Source organism: Salvelinus fontinalis, chromosome 35 (assembly GCF_029448725.1).
Source record: "Salvelinus fontinalis isolate EN_2023a chromosome 35, ASM2944872v1, whole genome shotgun sequence".
Taxonomy (NCBI): Eukaryota; Metazoa; Chordata; class Actinopteri; order Salmoniformes; family Salmonidae; genus Salvelinus; species Salvelinus fontinalis.
In genome coordinates this window covers 22,014,809-22,022,892 of record NC_074699.1, presented here as the reverse complement: position 1 = coordinate 22,022,892, position 8,084 = coordinate 22,014,809, and positions in this window count along the sequence as shown.

The following is an 8,084-nucleotide window of genomic DNA, read 5'->3' as shown; positions in this document are numbered from 1 at the left end:
CTCAAGGAATGCCATGACAGAATGTCCCCTTTCCATAGCAGAGTGGAGGGGCAGTTCGGTTCTAAAACCGAACAGTTGTAAATCAAACAGGAATGAAGAATAGGGAGTGCTCTTACTACACTCGTCTCTCTTCACTGTCCTCAGATGTGCAAACACTTCATTCACATCTGTACCAAGTACCTAGTTTGTCAGAGCAGTCTCTTTATCTCCCTCCCTCTGGTACAGCTCAGCATTGTCTCTGTGAGGATGACTTAACCCATGGGGAATTCACATTTCTACCCCCAGGTATGGAGACCAAGACTGCCATCAGAGTGGGAATCCAAGGTGGAACTTTACACATACTGTGATTCACACACTGCATCACTGGCACACCAACCTCTACATCACACTCCACATGTAAAGTATAGCATACATGCCTACATCTTCTGTACTGACCCATACCTGTGGATGTAAAGGCATGGTACTACTCCATCATGATTTGACTGTTGTCTAAACACACAGCCTCATGGGACCACAGAGGGAGATGAAAAATAGAGATAATGTCAGCTGGCCTTCATTTGACTCAGCAGCAGCACATAAAAGACGCACTAACAAACATGTTACGTAGGAGAAACAAAAGTTTATGACACTTGGCACGGGGGGACACGAGAGGTGTTGACCCGCCAGACACGGATTAGGGTTGGCACGGTAACACAGAGAAGCCGAGACTTCATGTGCTGCTAAGAAGATGGTTCATCATATTGTCGCTGTTATTTACCTAGCAGAAGAAAAGTCAGTTGCACAGTGAACTAAATAGCAAAACATTTTCTACCCATAATTCCTCCATAAAGTTGATATTGCTCTGAAACATTTAGGTTGTGAATTTGACAAGGAACGAATCTTCTCAAAATTGATTTGAAAATGACTTTGAGAATTCTGCTCCATTTAACAAAGTATCTCTCCAATTCTCCACCAGAGTGAAGACAAAGCAAAAGTCTCATCAGATCAAACCCAGACCACTGATAAATGACCATTTACAAATTACCTGAATGATTGAAAAATTATTTGTTCAAAAGGTTTTTACTGGAATACACGTTTTATTGCATTATAATCCGTATAATCCGTATAGTAAACCAGTGAGAGACATCAGAAGCTGCTGCAGTGGCTTTTATGTGTGTCTGGGCTTGTCAGTCTTGCACATACACTGAGTGTACAAAACATTAAGAACACCTTCCTAATATTTAGTGGAACAGAACAGCCTTAATTAATCAGGGCATGGACTCTACACGAAAGCGTTCCACAGGGATGCTGGCCCATGTTGACTCCAATGCTTGCCACAGCTGTCCAGTTGGCTGGATGTTCTTTGGGTGCTTGATCACTCTTGATACGTGTAACAGTATACTTCCGTCCCTCTCCTTGCCCCTACCTGGGCTCGCCCCTTCCGTCCCTCTCCTCTGCACACATCGACAACAGCCACCCACGAAGCATCGTTACCCATCGCGCCACAAAAGCCGCGGCCCTTGCAGAGCAAGGGGAACAACTACTTCAAGGTCTCAGAGCGAGTGACATCACCGATTGAAACGCTATTAGCGCGCACCACCGCTAACTAGCTAGCCATTTCACATCGGTTACATACACACGGGAAACTTTTGAGTGTTAAAAACCCAGCAGCGTTGCAGTTCTTTACACAAACCGATGTGCCTGGCACCTACTACCATACCCCTTTCAAAGGCACTTAAATATTTTGTCTTGCTCATTCACCCTCTGAATGGCACACATACACAATGTATGTCTCAATTGTCTCAAGGTTTTAAAATCCTTCTTTAACTTGTCTCCTCCCCTTCATCTACACTGATTGAAGTGGATTTAACAAGTGACATCATAGATTTCACCTGGATTCACCTGGTCAGTCTACGTCATGGAAAGAGCAGGTGTTTTTCATGTTTTGTATACTCAGTGTACATGAATATAAGTCTTACACCCATATTATTAACACATCTTCTCCCCTATCGTTATAGTAGTTCTGGGACCCTTGCCTAAAATAAGTCATGGGTTTCAGGTGTTCCATGTTTGATGTAGGAGCTCCATGGACTAATATTCTGTCTGGAGATGGACCTGCTTTCATTTCCTCTTGATGGTTTTTCAAAAGAACACAAATAATTCCTTCACCTGTCCTGAAAGAATTTCCCAAAGAGGGTACCCTGTCCTACTTCTCCTACCGTTCAGAGGGTACCTTGTCCTACTTCTCCTACCGTTCAGAGGGTACCCTGTCCTACTTCTCCTACCCTTCAGAGGGTACCCTGTCCTACTTCTCCTACCATTCAGAGGGTACCCTGTCCTACTTCTCCTACCCTTCAGAGGGTACCCTGTCCTACTTCTCCTACCATTCAGAGGGTACCCTGTCCTACTTCTCCTACCCTTCAGAGGGTACCCTGTCATACTTCTCCTACCCTTCAGATGGTACCCTGTACTACTTCTCCTACCCTTCAGAGGGTACCCTGTACTACTACTCCTACCCTTCAGAGGGAAGCTTTGACCCCCTAGCCTCCCATGCTTGGCTTGCTCCACCACATCCTCCACCACCCTCTTGCTAAGAACCCAGCACATAAACTGTACTTACATTACTCCTCAATTATCTTTTTTTCCCGCTGTACCACTCTGATAAGGCCAAAATGAACTACATTAAGGTAACCACAGTAACATTACTGGTTAGCAGCAGTGAGAGACGGGGAACGCTTAATCCGGTGATTTACTTTTTTCTGTGTGAAACCCCTCTGTTGGCCTTTAAGAGGCCACAGTGTGTGCAACCAGCTGAAGGCCTCTTCGTTTTTACTCAAATCACCCGAGAAACTCTCAGTGAAACTCAGCAGTTTAAACACTGTGCCCAGGTGCCCAAGCACTACAGCTAGTGTGTCAACAGAGAGCTGGGACAGAGGATGAGAACATCTCTACATCTCCCCCCTCCCTCTCAGGCATGGGTCCAGTGCTTGGTAAAGATACCAACATGCTACAGGAAATACTGTTAGGATTACAGTTTTTCCCAATTGTTTACACACTAAAGTTGGAACTTGAAACGCAATCACCGAAACCAGAAACTCATGCACCAAATCCCTAAACCAAGTCTGCAAAATCGTAAGCACAATTCCTGCTTTACACTCAGTTTTCAATTCTATATCACACAAAACACTACACACAGTTCTCTACATTAGGCACAATATTCTAAATTAAAATCTCTTTAGTCCCTTTGGAAAACAATGCCAAACTCTACACACCAATTGGCAACACCCACTCCTCACAGGTGTAAACACTATTTGCTGAATTGTTCACTTAGAAATCAGAGCTTTAGCGCTATAAAAAGCCACAGATGAGCTCTCCTGTTTTGGAGGAAAATGGAATGAAACAAGATGATCAATGATGAAACAAGAGCTAGAGGTGAAGGAGTGAGAGTAAGAGGAGGAAGAGGAGGATGAGGAAGACAAGGGAGGACAGTTGTCTCAGATGAGATCAGGGCCACATTGGTTGACCATGTGCTCAACCATGGGTTGACTATGAGGGAGGCTGGGCAGAGAGTTCAGCCCAACCTGAGCCAATACGTTGCATCTATCATCCATACATTCAGAAATGAGAACCAGTAAGTTACCTACCATCTACACTATGCTCTTTATGTATGTACACTGTAGTATACTGCAGTCCAACATATCAGTAGGCCTAATAAAATAGATTATTTTTGCTTACTGTAACCAATCATATCATATTTGTGGATCTTCTGCAGAACTGAGAGACAGCTATGGTGGAAGACACTGGCTGTTCACCTAGAACAGGAGAACGTTATTGTGAACATGGTGGTGGCAAACAATACCATTAGACTACGAAAAATCCAGAACCACATAATTGCAGACAACAACAATATTCAATAACATTCACCAGGTGGGCTTGTCTACATTGGACCGTGTGTTACAGCACAACCGAATCCAGATGAAACAGGTCTACAGGGTGCCATTTCAGCAAAACTCAGAGAGAGTTAAAGAACAGCGTTATGAATATGTGCAAGTAAGTACTATACTGTGAATTTACTATCCTTTCAGCACTGTATAGACACATTACAGTACTGTAATCCAGTGTATTGTGCCTCACCATATTGAACGTTCTATGTCTTCTAGGTCTATGTCACATATTGTCTTGTCTGTTTTAGAGAGTCTTGGAGCTGGATGCTGCTGCAATTCAGCGCGTTTATATTTACATTGATGAGGCTGGCTTCAACCTAGCCAAAAGAAGGGTACGGAACATTATTGGCCAACGTGCCATTGTGACTGTCCCTGGACAGCGTGGCATCCTCCATCACCATGCCAACCTTGATCCCTACAACACCGCCCTTCTCATCACATTCCTGGACACACTACATGGCATCCTCATTCCAGCCGAGCAGAGGGGTGGGACCAGAGCAGCTCAGGTATGTTGTCATCTGGGACAACGTGAGTTTCCACCAGGCTGCTCTGGTCCACAACTGGTTCATCAACCACCCACAATTTATTGTTCTATACCTCCCACCATATTCCCCATTCCTAAACCCAAATTAAGAGTTTTTTTCAGCATGGCGATGGAAGGTGTATGTATGACCGCCATCCCCTCGCTCGCATGCCTCTTGTCCAGGCAATGGAGGACGCATGTGGATGAAGTTGATATGGGGGCTTTGGGCAGCTGGATCCGTCACTCCAGAAGATTCTTTCCCCTCTGTTTAGCCAGGGAGAACATGGCTTGCGATGTAGATGAGGTGCTGTGGTCAGACCAAAACAGGAGGCAGGATGGAGCCTACTGTATTTTTTCTTACATTTTGCATGTGTTTTTGTGTTTTTGTATTTAGAGTTTTGAAACAATGAGCCACTTTCATTTTTTTTTTTTGGTACAGAAAACCCATTCTTACTGAATGTTTTTCCTGGTTTTCTCCTGTTGGGTCTGGAAAGTGTTACATACAAAACAAGTGTTATAAAAATACTGCATTTTGGAAATAAATTACAAAGTTTTTGTTACTGTATGGCATTTGTGTGTGTCCATTTATGTATATTTCAGAGGTATACATTAATGTAACAATCTTTTACAACCGGCTACAGTGTAACACTGAAAATGCAAAAGGCATAAACCTACTGATGGGATATTCATAGTAGCGTTTTGTGTTGAGCACATCAGTGTATTGGTTAGTAGACAGATCTATTCATGACGCGCGTGTGTCATTTTGATGCTAAAAAAAACACTATGGAAAGAGGTAAAACAGTTATGAATGCAGTGTCTGCTTTTGCTCGAGATTTGTAAAGTTATGCATTTTGTGTTTGTGGTTTTGTGTTTAGAGTTTTGGGAAAATGGTCCAAAGATTCAGCAAACATGTGCAAACAATTGTGGGAAACTAATATAGTTTCTAGTCCTGAGAATAGGCTCACATGTTATGAGAGGGAGAACAGCCATTTACACTCAAACCCTCTCTGTCAGAGGGTTCTTTTCACCACAATGAATGGTGGCATGAAAAGAGGGCAAAGTCTAAACCTGTTACCGGTATACTGAATAACTTACATTGAACATTCAAACAATCTCTACAGGCTTGATGGTTGTGTGATTTATGTCCACCAGAGGGCACTGTTCCCTGAGACCTGTGGGAAGAGATGTGGACAGAGGAAGAGGATCACTTTCAGAATCAAATTTCAGATAGAATTGAGTCCTTACAGATTTAATTTGAGGGGGGATTATTCACAACCTAGACTGTATCTGGGGGTTCAAAGCCAAATGAGAAAGGTGACTCAAACATCCTCCCATCTGTGTCAGTTCTAGCACTGCTCTTCATTATCATGCAATCCACCATAAACCCGGAAATCTCCAGAGTTTCATAAAACTCAGGTAACAGGATGCCAACCATGTCCTTGACTGAATGGGCCTTTGTCCAGGTACCACGCTACACTGAGAAGCACAGGGGGGGTTTCACATTTACCTCAGCAGTATTTCAGAACACCCTCCTGCTCTGCTCATACCCCTGCTCTGGAGTTTATTTGGAGAGGGGGGGAGATCCTTCGAATCCTGGTCGCCACGGTTTGTTTCCCTAGCGACTAAGGGGGGCACTGTGGAATCCCTGAACGGGAAGCACTGAGATGGTGAGAGAGCTATGTAGCGAGGGGGGGGGGGGGGGGGGGGTAATGGGGTACAGACAGTGTGACTGAACCAAATGAGACTGGGTTAATATGGGTTGTTCTAATAGAACATGAAAGATGCTCCACATACAGTAGATAGAAAATAAGACATCCATGATAGTTTAGGCTGGGAAATGTAGAACTGCAGCATATAGGACTTGATGGTGAACAAGAGGGTGGGAGTATCACAGAGGGCAAAGTGGCAAGTCTCTTGGAGCTCAGCCATTGGAGTGAGGAGCCAAGGGGGCTATAGGGAGAGGTCTGCGTAGCTGGAGGGCACAGGGACCATCACAGCACCAGAGGAGGGAGTGCATGCCTGGGATTCCAGTCTCAAGGTCTACAGTTTGTTTGACTGGGCCAGGATAGTCCTGTGCCAACACACAGTGGAGGGGACGAAAGTAACCATTACTGCTCATTACCATTCAAATGCAAATTACTGAATTGTGTATGCAAAACCACAGAAAAATGTTCTAAGAGAAACTTAAACTATGTGATTCCCCCTCCGAGTTCCCTGGTTACTACAGACAGGAAATGGTTGTCACAAATTGCATAGTTTTCTGGAGCCAAGAAAAATTATTATGAAAATAAGGACTGAGGTGGTTAGGGGATAGGTTTGGGTAGGCTATGGTGTTGATATGGATGTATGTAACCACACACATTTTTTCTAGGGGTAGATTAGATTTCTCTCCTGCACTACATCTCTCCATCCTTCATGAAGAATGGGGGAGTTTGCACTCAGCTCCCATATAGGAGAGTTCTGAACTTCATGTTCACTCAATGTTCTAAGCACTTCTGATTCAGCCATCCCTCACTAGACCATCTCTCCCTGACGCGTCAAACCTCTGTGGCACAGGCAATGGTGCTAGTTTTCAAATCGTCACAGGTAATGTTAAAGTATCTCCTAGAAGGTTCAAACGTCACTTTACAACCCCTACCTACATGTTAAGAGTAGCCCCTGTTTTCAGTGTACATTCATACCAGGGTTTGCAATGCAACATGCCCATTACAAATTACTGACTTAAAAAAAATGTGTTCTGGCTATAAACATCCACTCATGCCATAAAAATGGAAGAGATAAAACAAGCTCCCTTACAACCTATAATTTTCTCTGTGTGGCTGAAAGAGACACTTCTCTGAGTATATAGGTGGTCCATCACTGGGTTCCCAGGGCTGTAATCCCCCCCCCCACCCCCCCCCCCCGGCCTATAAAGAGGATCTTTAGCCGTGCAGTGACATTAACAAGAAAAATACCACACTTAATTACATGTTCAAGTCTGAGAGCAAAATCTGCACCCCGCATCCCTGCAAAAGGCCAAATTATAGCAAGAAAAACAGAGGGGGGAAAATCCTTCACTGGCAAAATCTGAAATGATGGGCCTGCTTGTATAAACCAAACAGAAGCAAGCTCACTTCCCTAAACCAGACTGTAGTCAGGACACAGAGGCAGCCAGCTTGACCACAGTCCTGGTCAGGGGGAGAACAGCTACAGCATACTGTAAGTCGAAATAGCAATAGCCTTCAATTCCTACTTTATTGACTGTCAGGATACTGACACAGAACCCCTTCACTGGTTTCTTGGGCTCAGTGCTAGTGAATGACACTCAAGCTGTCTTCATCATAAGGGAGTCAACGGTGAACAAGGTGATTAGCTCACTAAAGAACTCTAAAGCCAAAGATGTGTTTGAGCTGGACTCTACCTTTCTTAAAAACTACAAAGAGTCACTCATTGGCCCCATTACTAAGGTCACCAACACATCTATTGGTCTGGGGGTGTTTCCAAGGGTACGGAAGTCGGCCATAATAACGGCCATCTTTAAATCGGGCGACCCTGCTGACGTGAGTAACTACAGGCCCATTAGTATACTACCTGTGGTGTCAAAGGTTGTTGAAAAGTGTGTAGCAGAACAACTGATTTCCCACCTCAACAACAGCCCC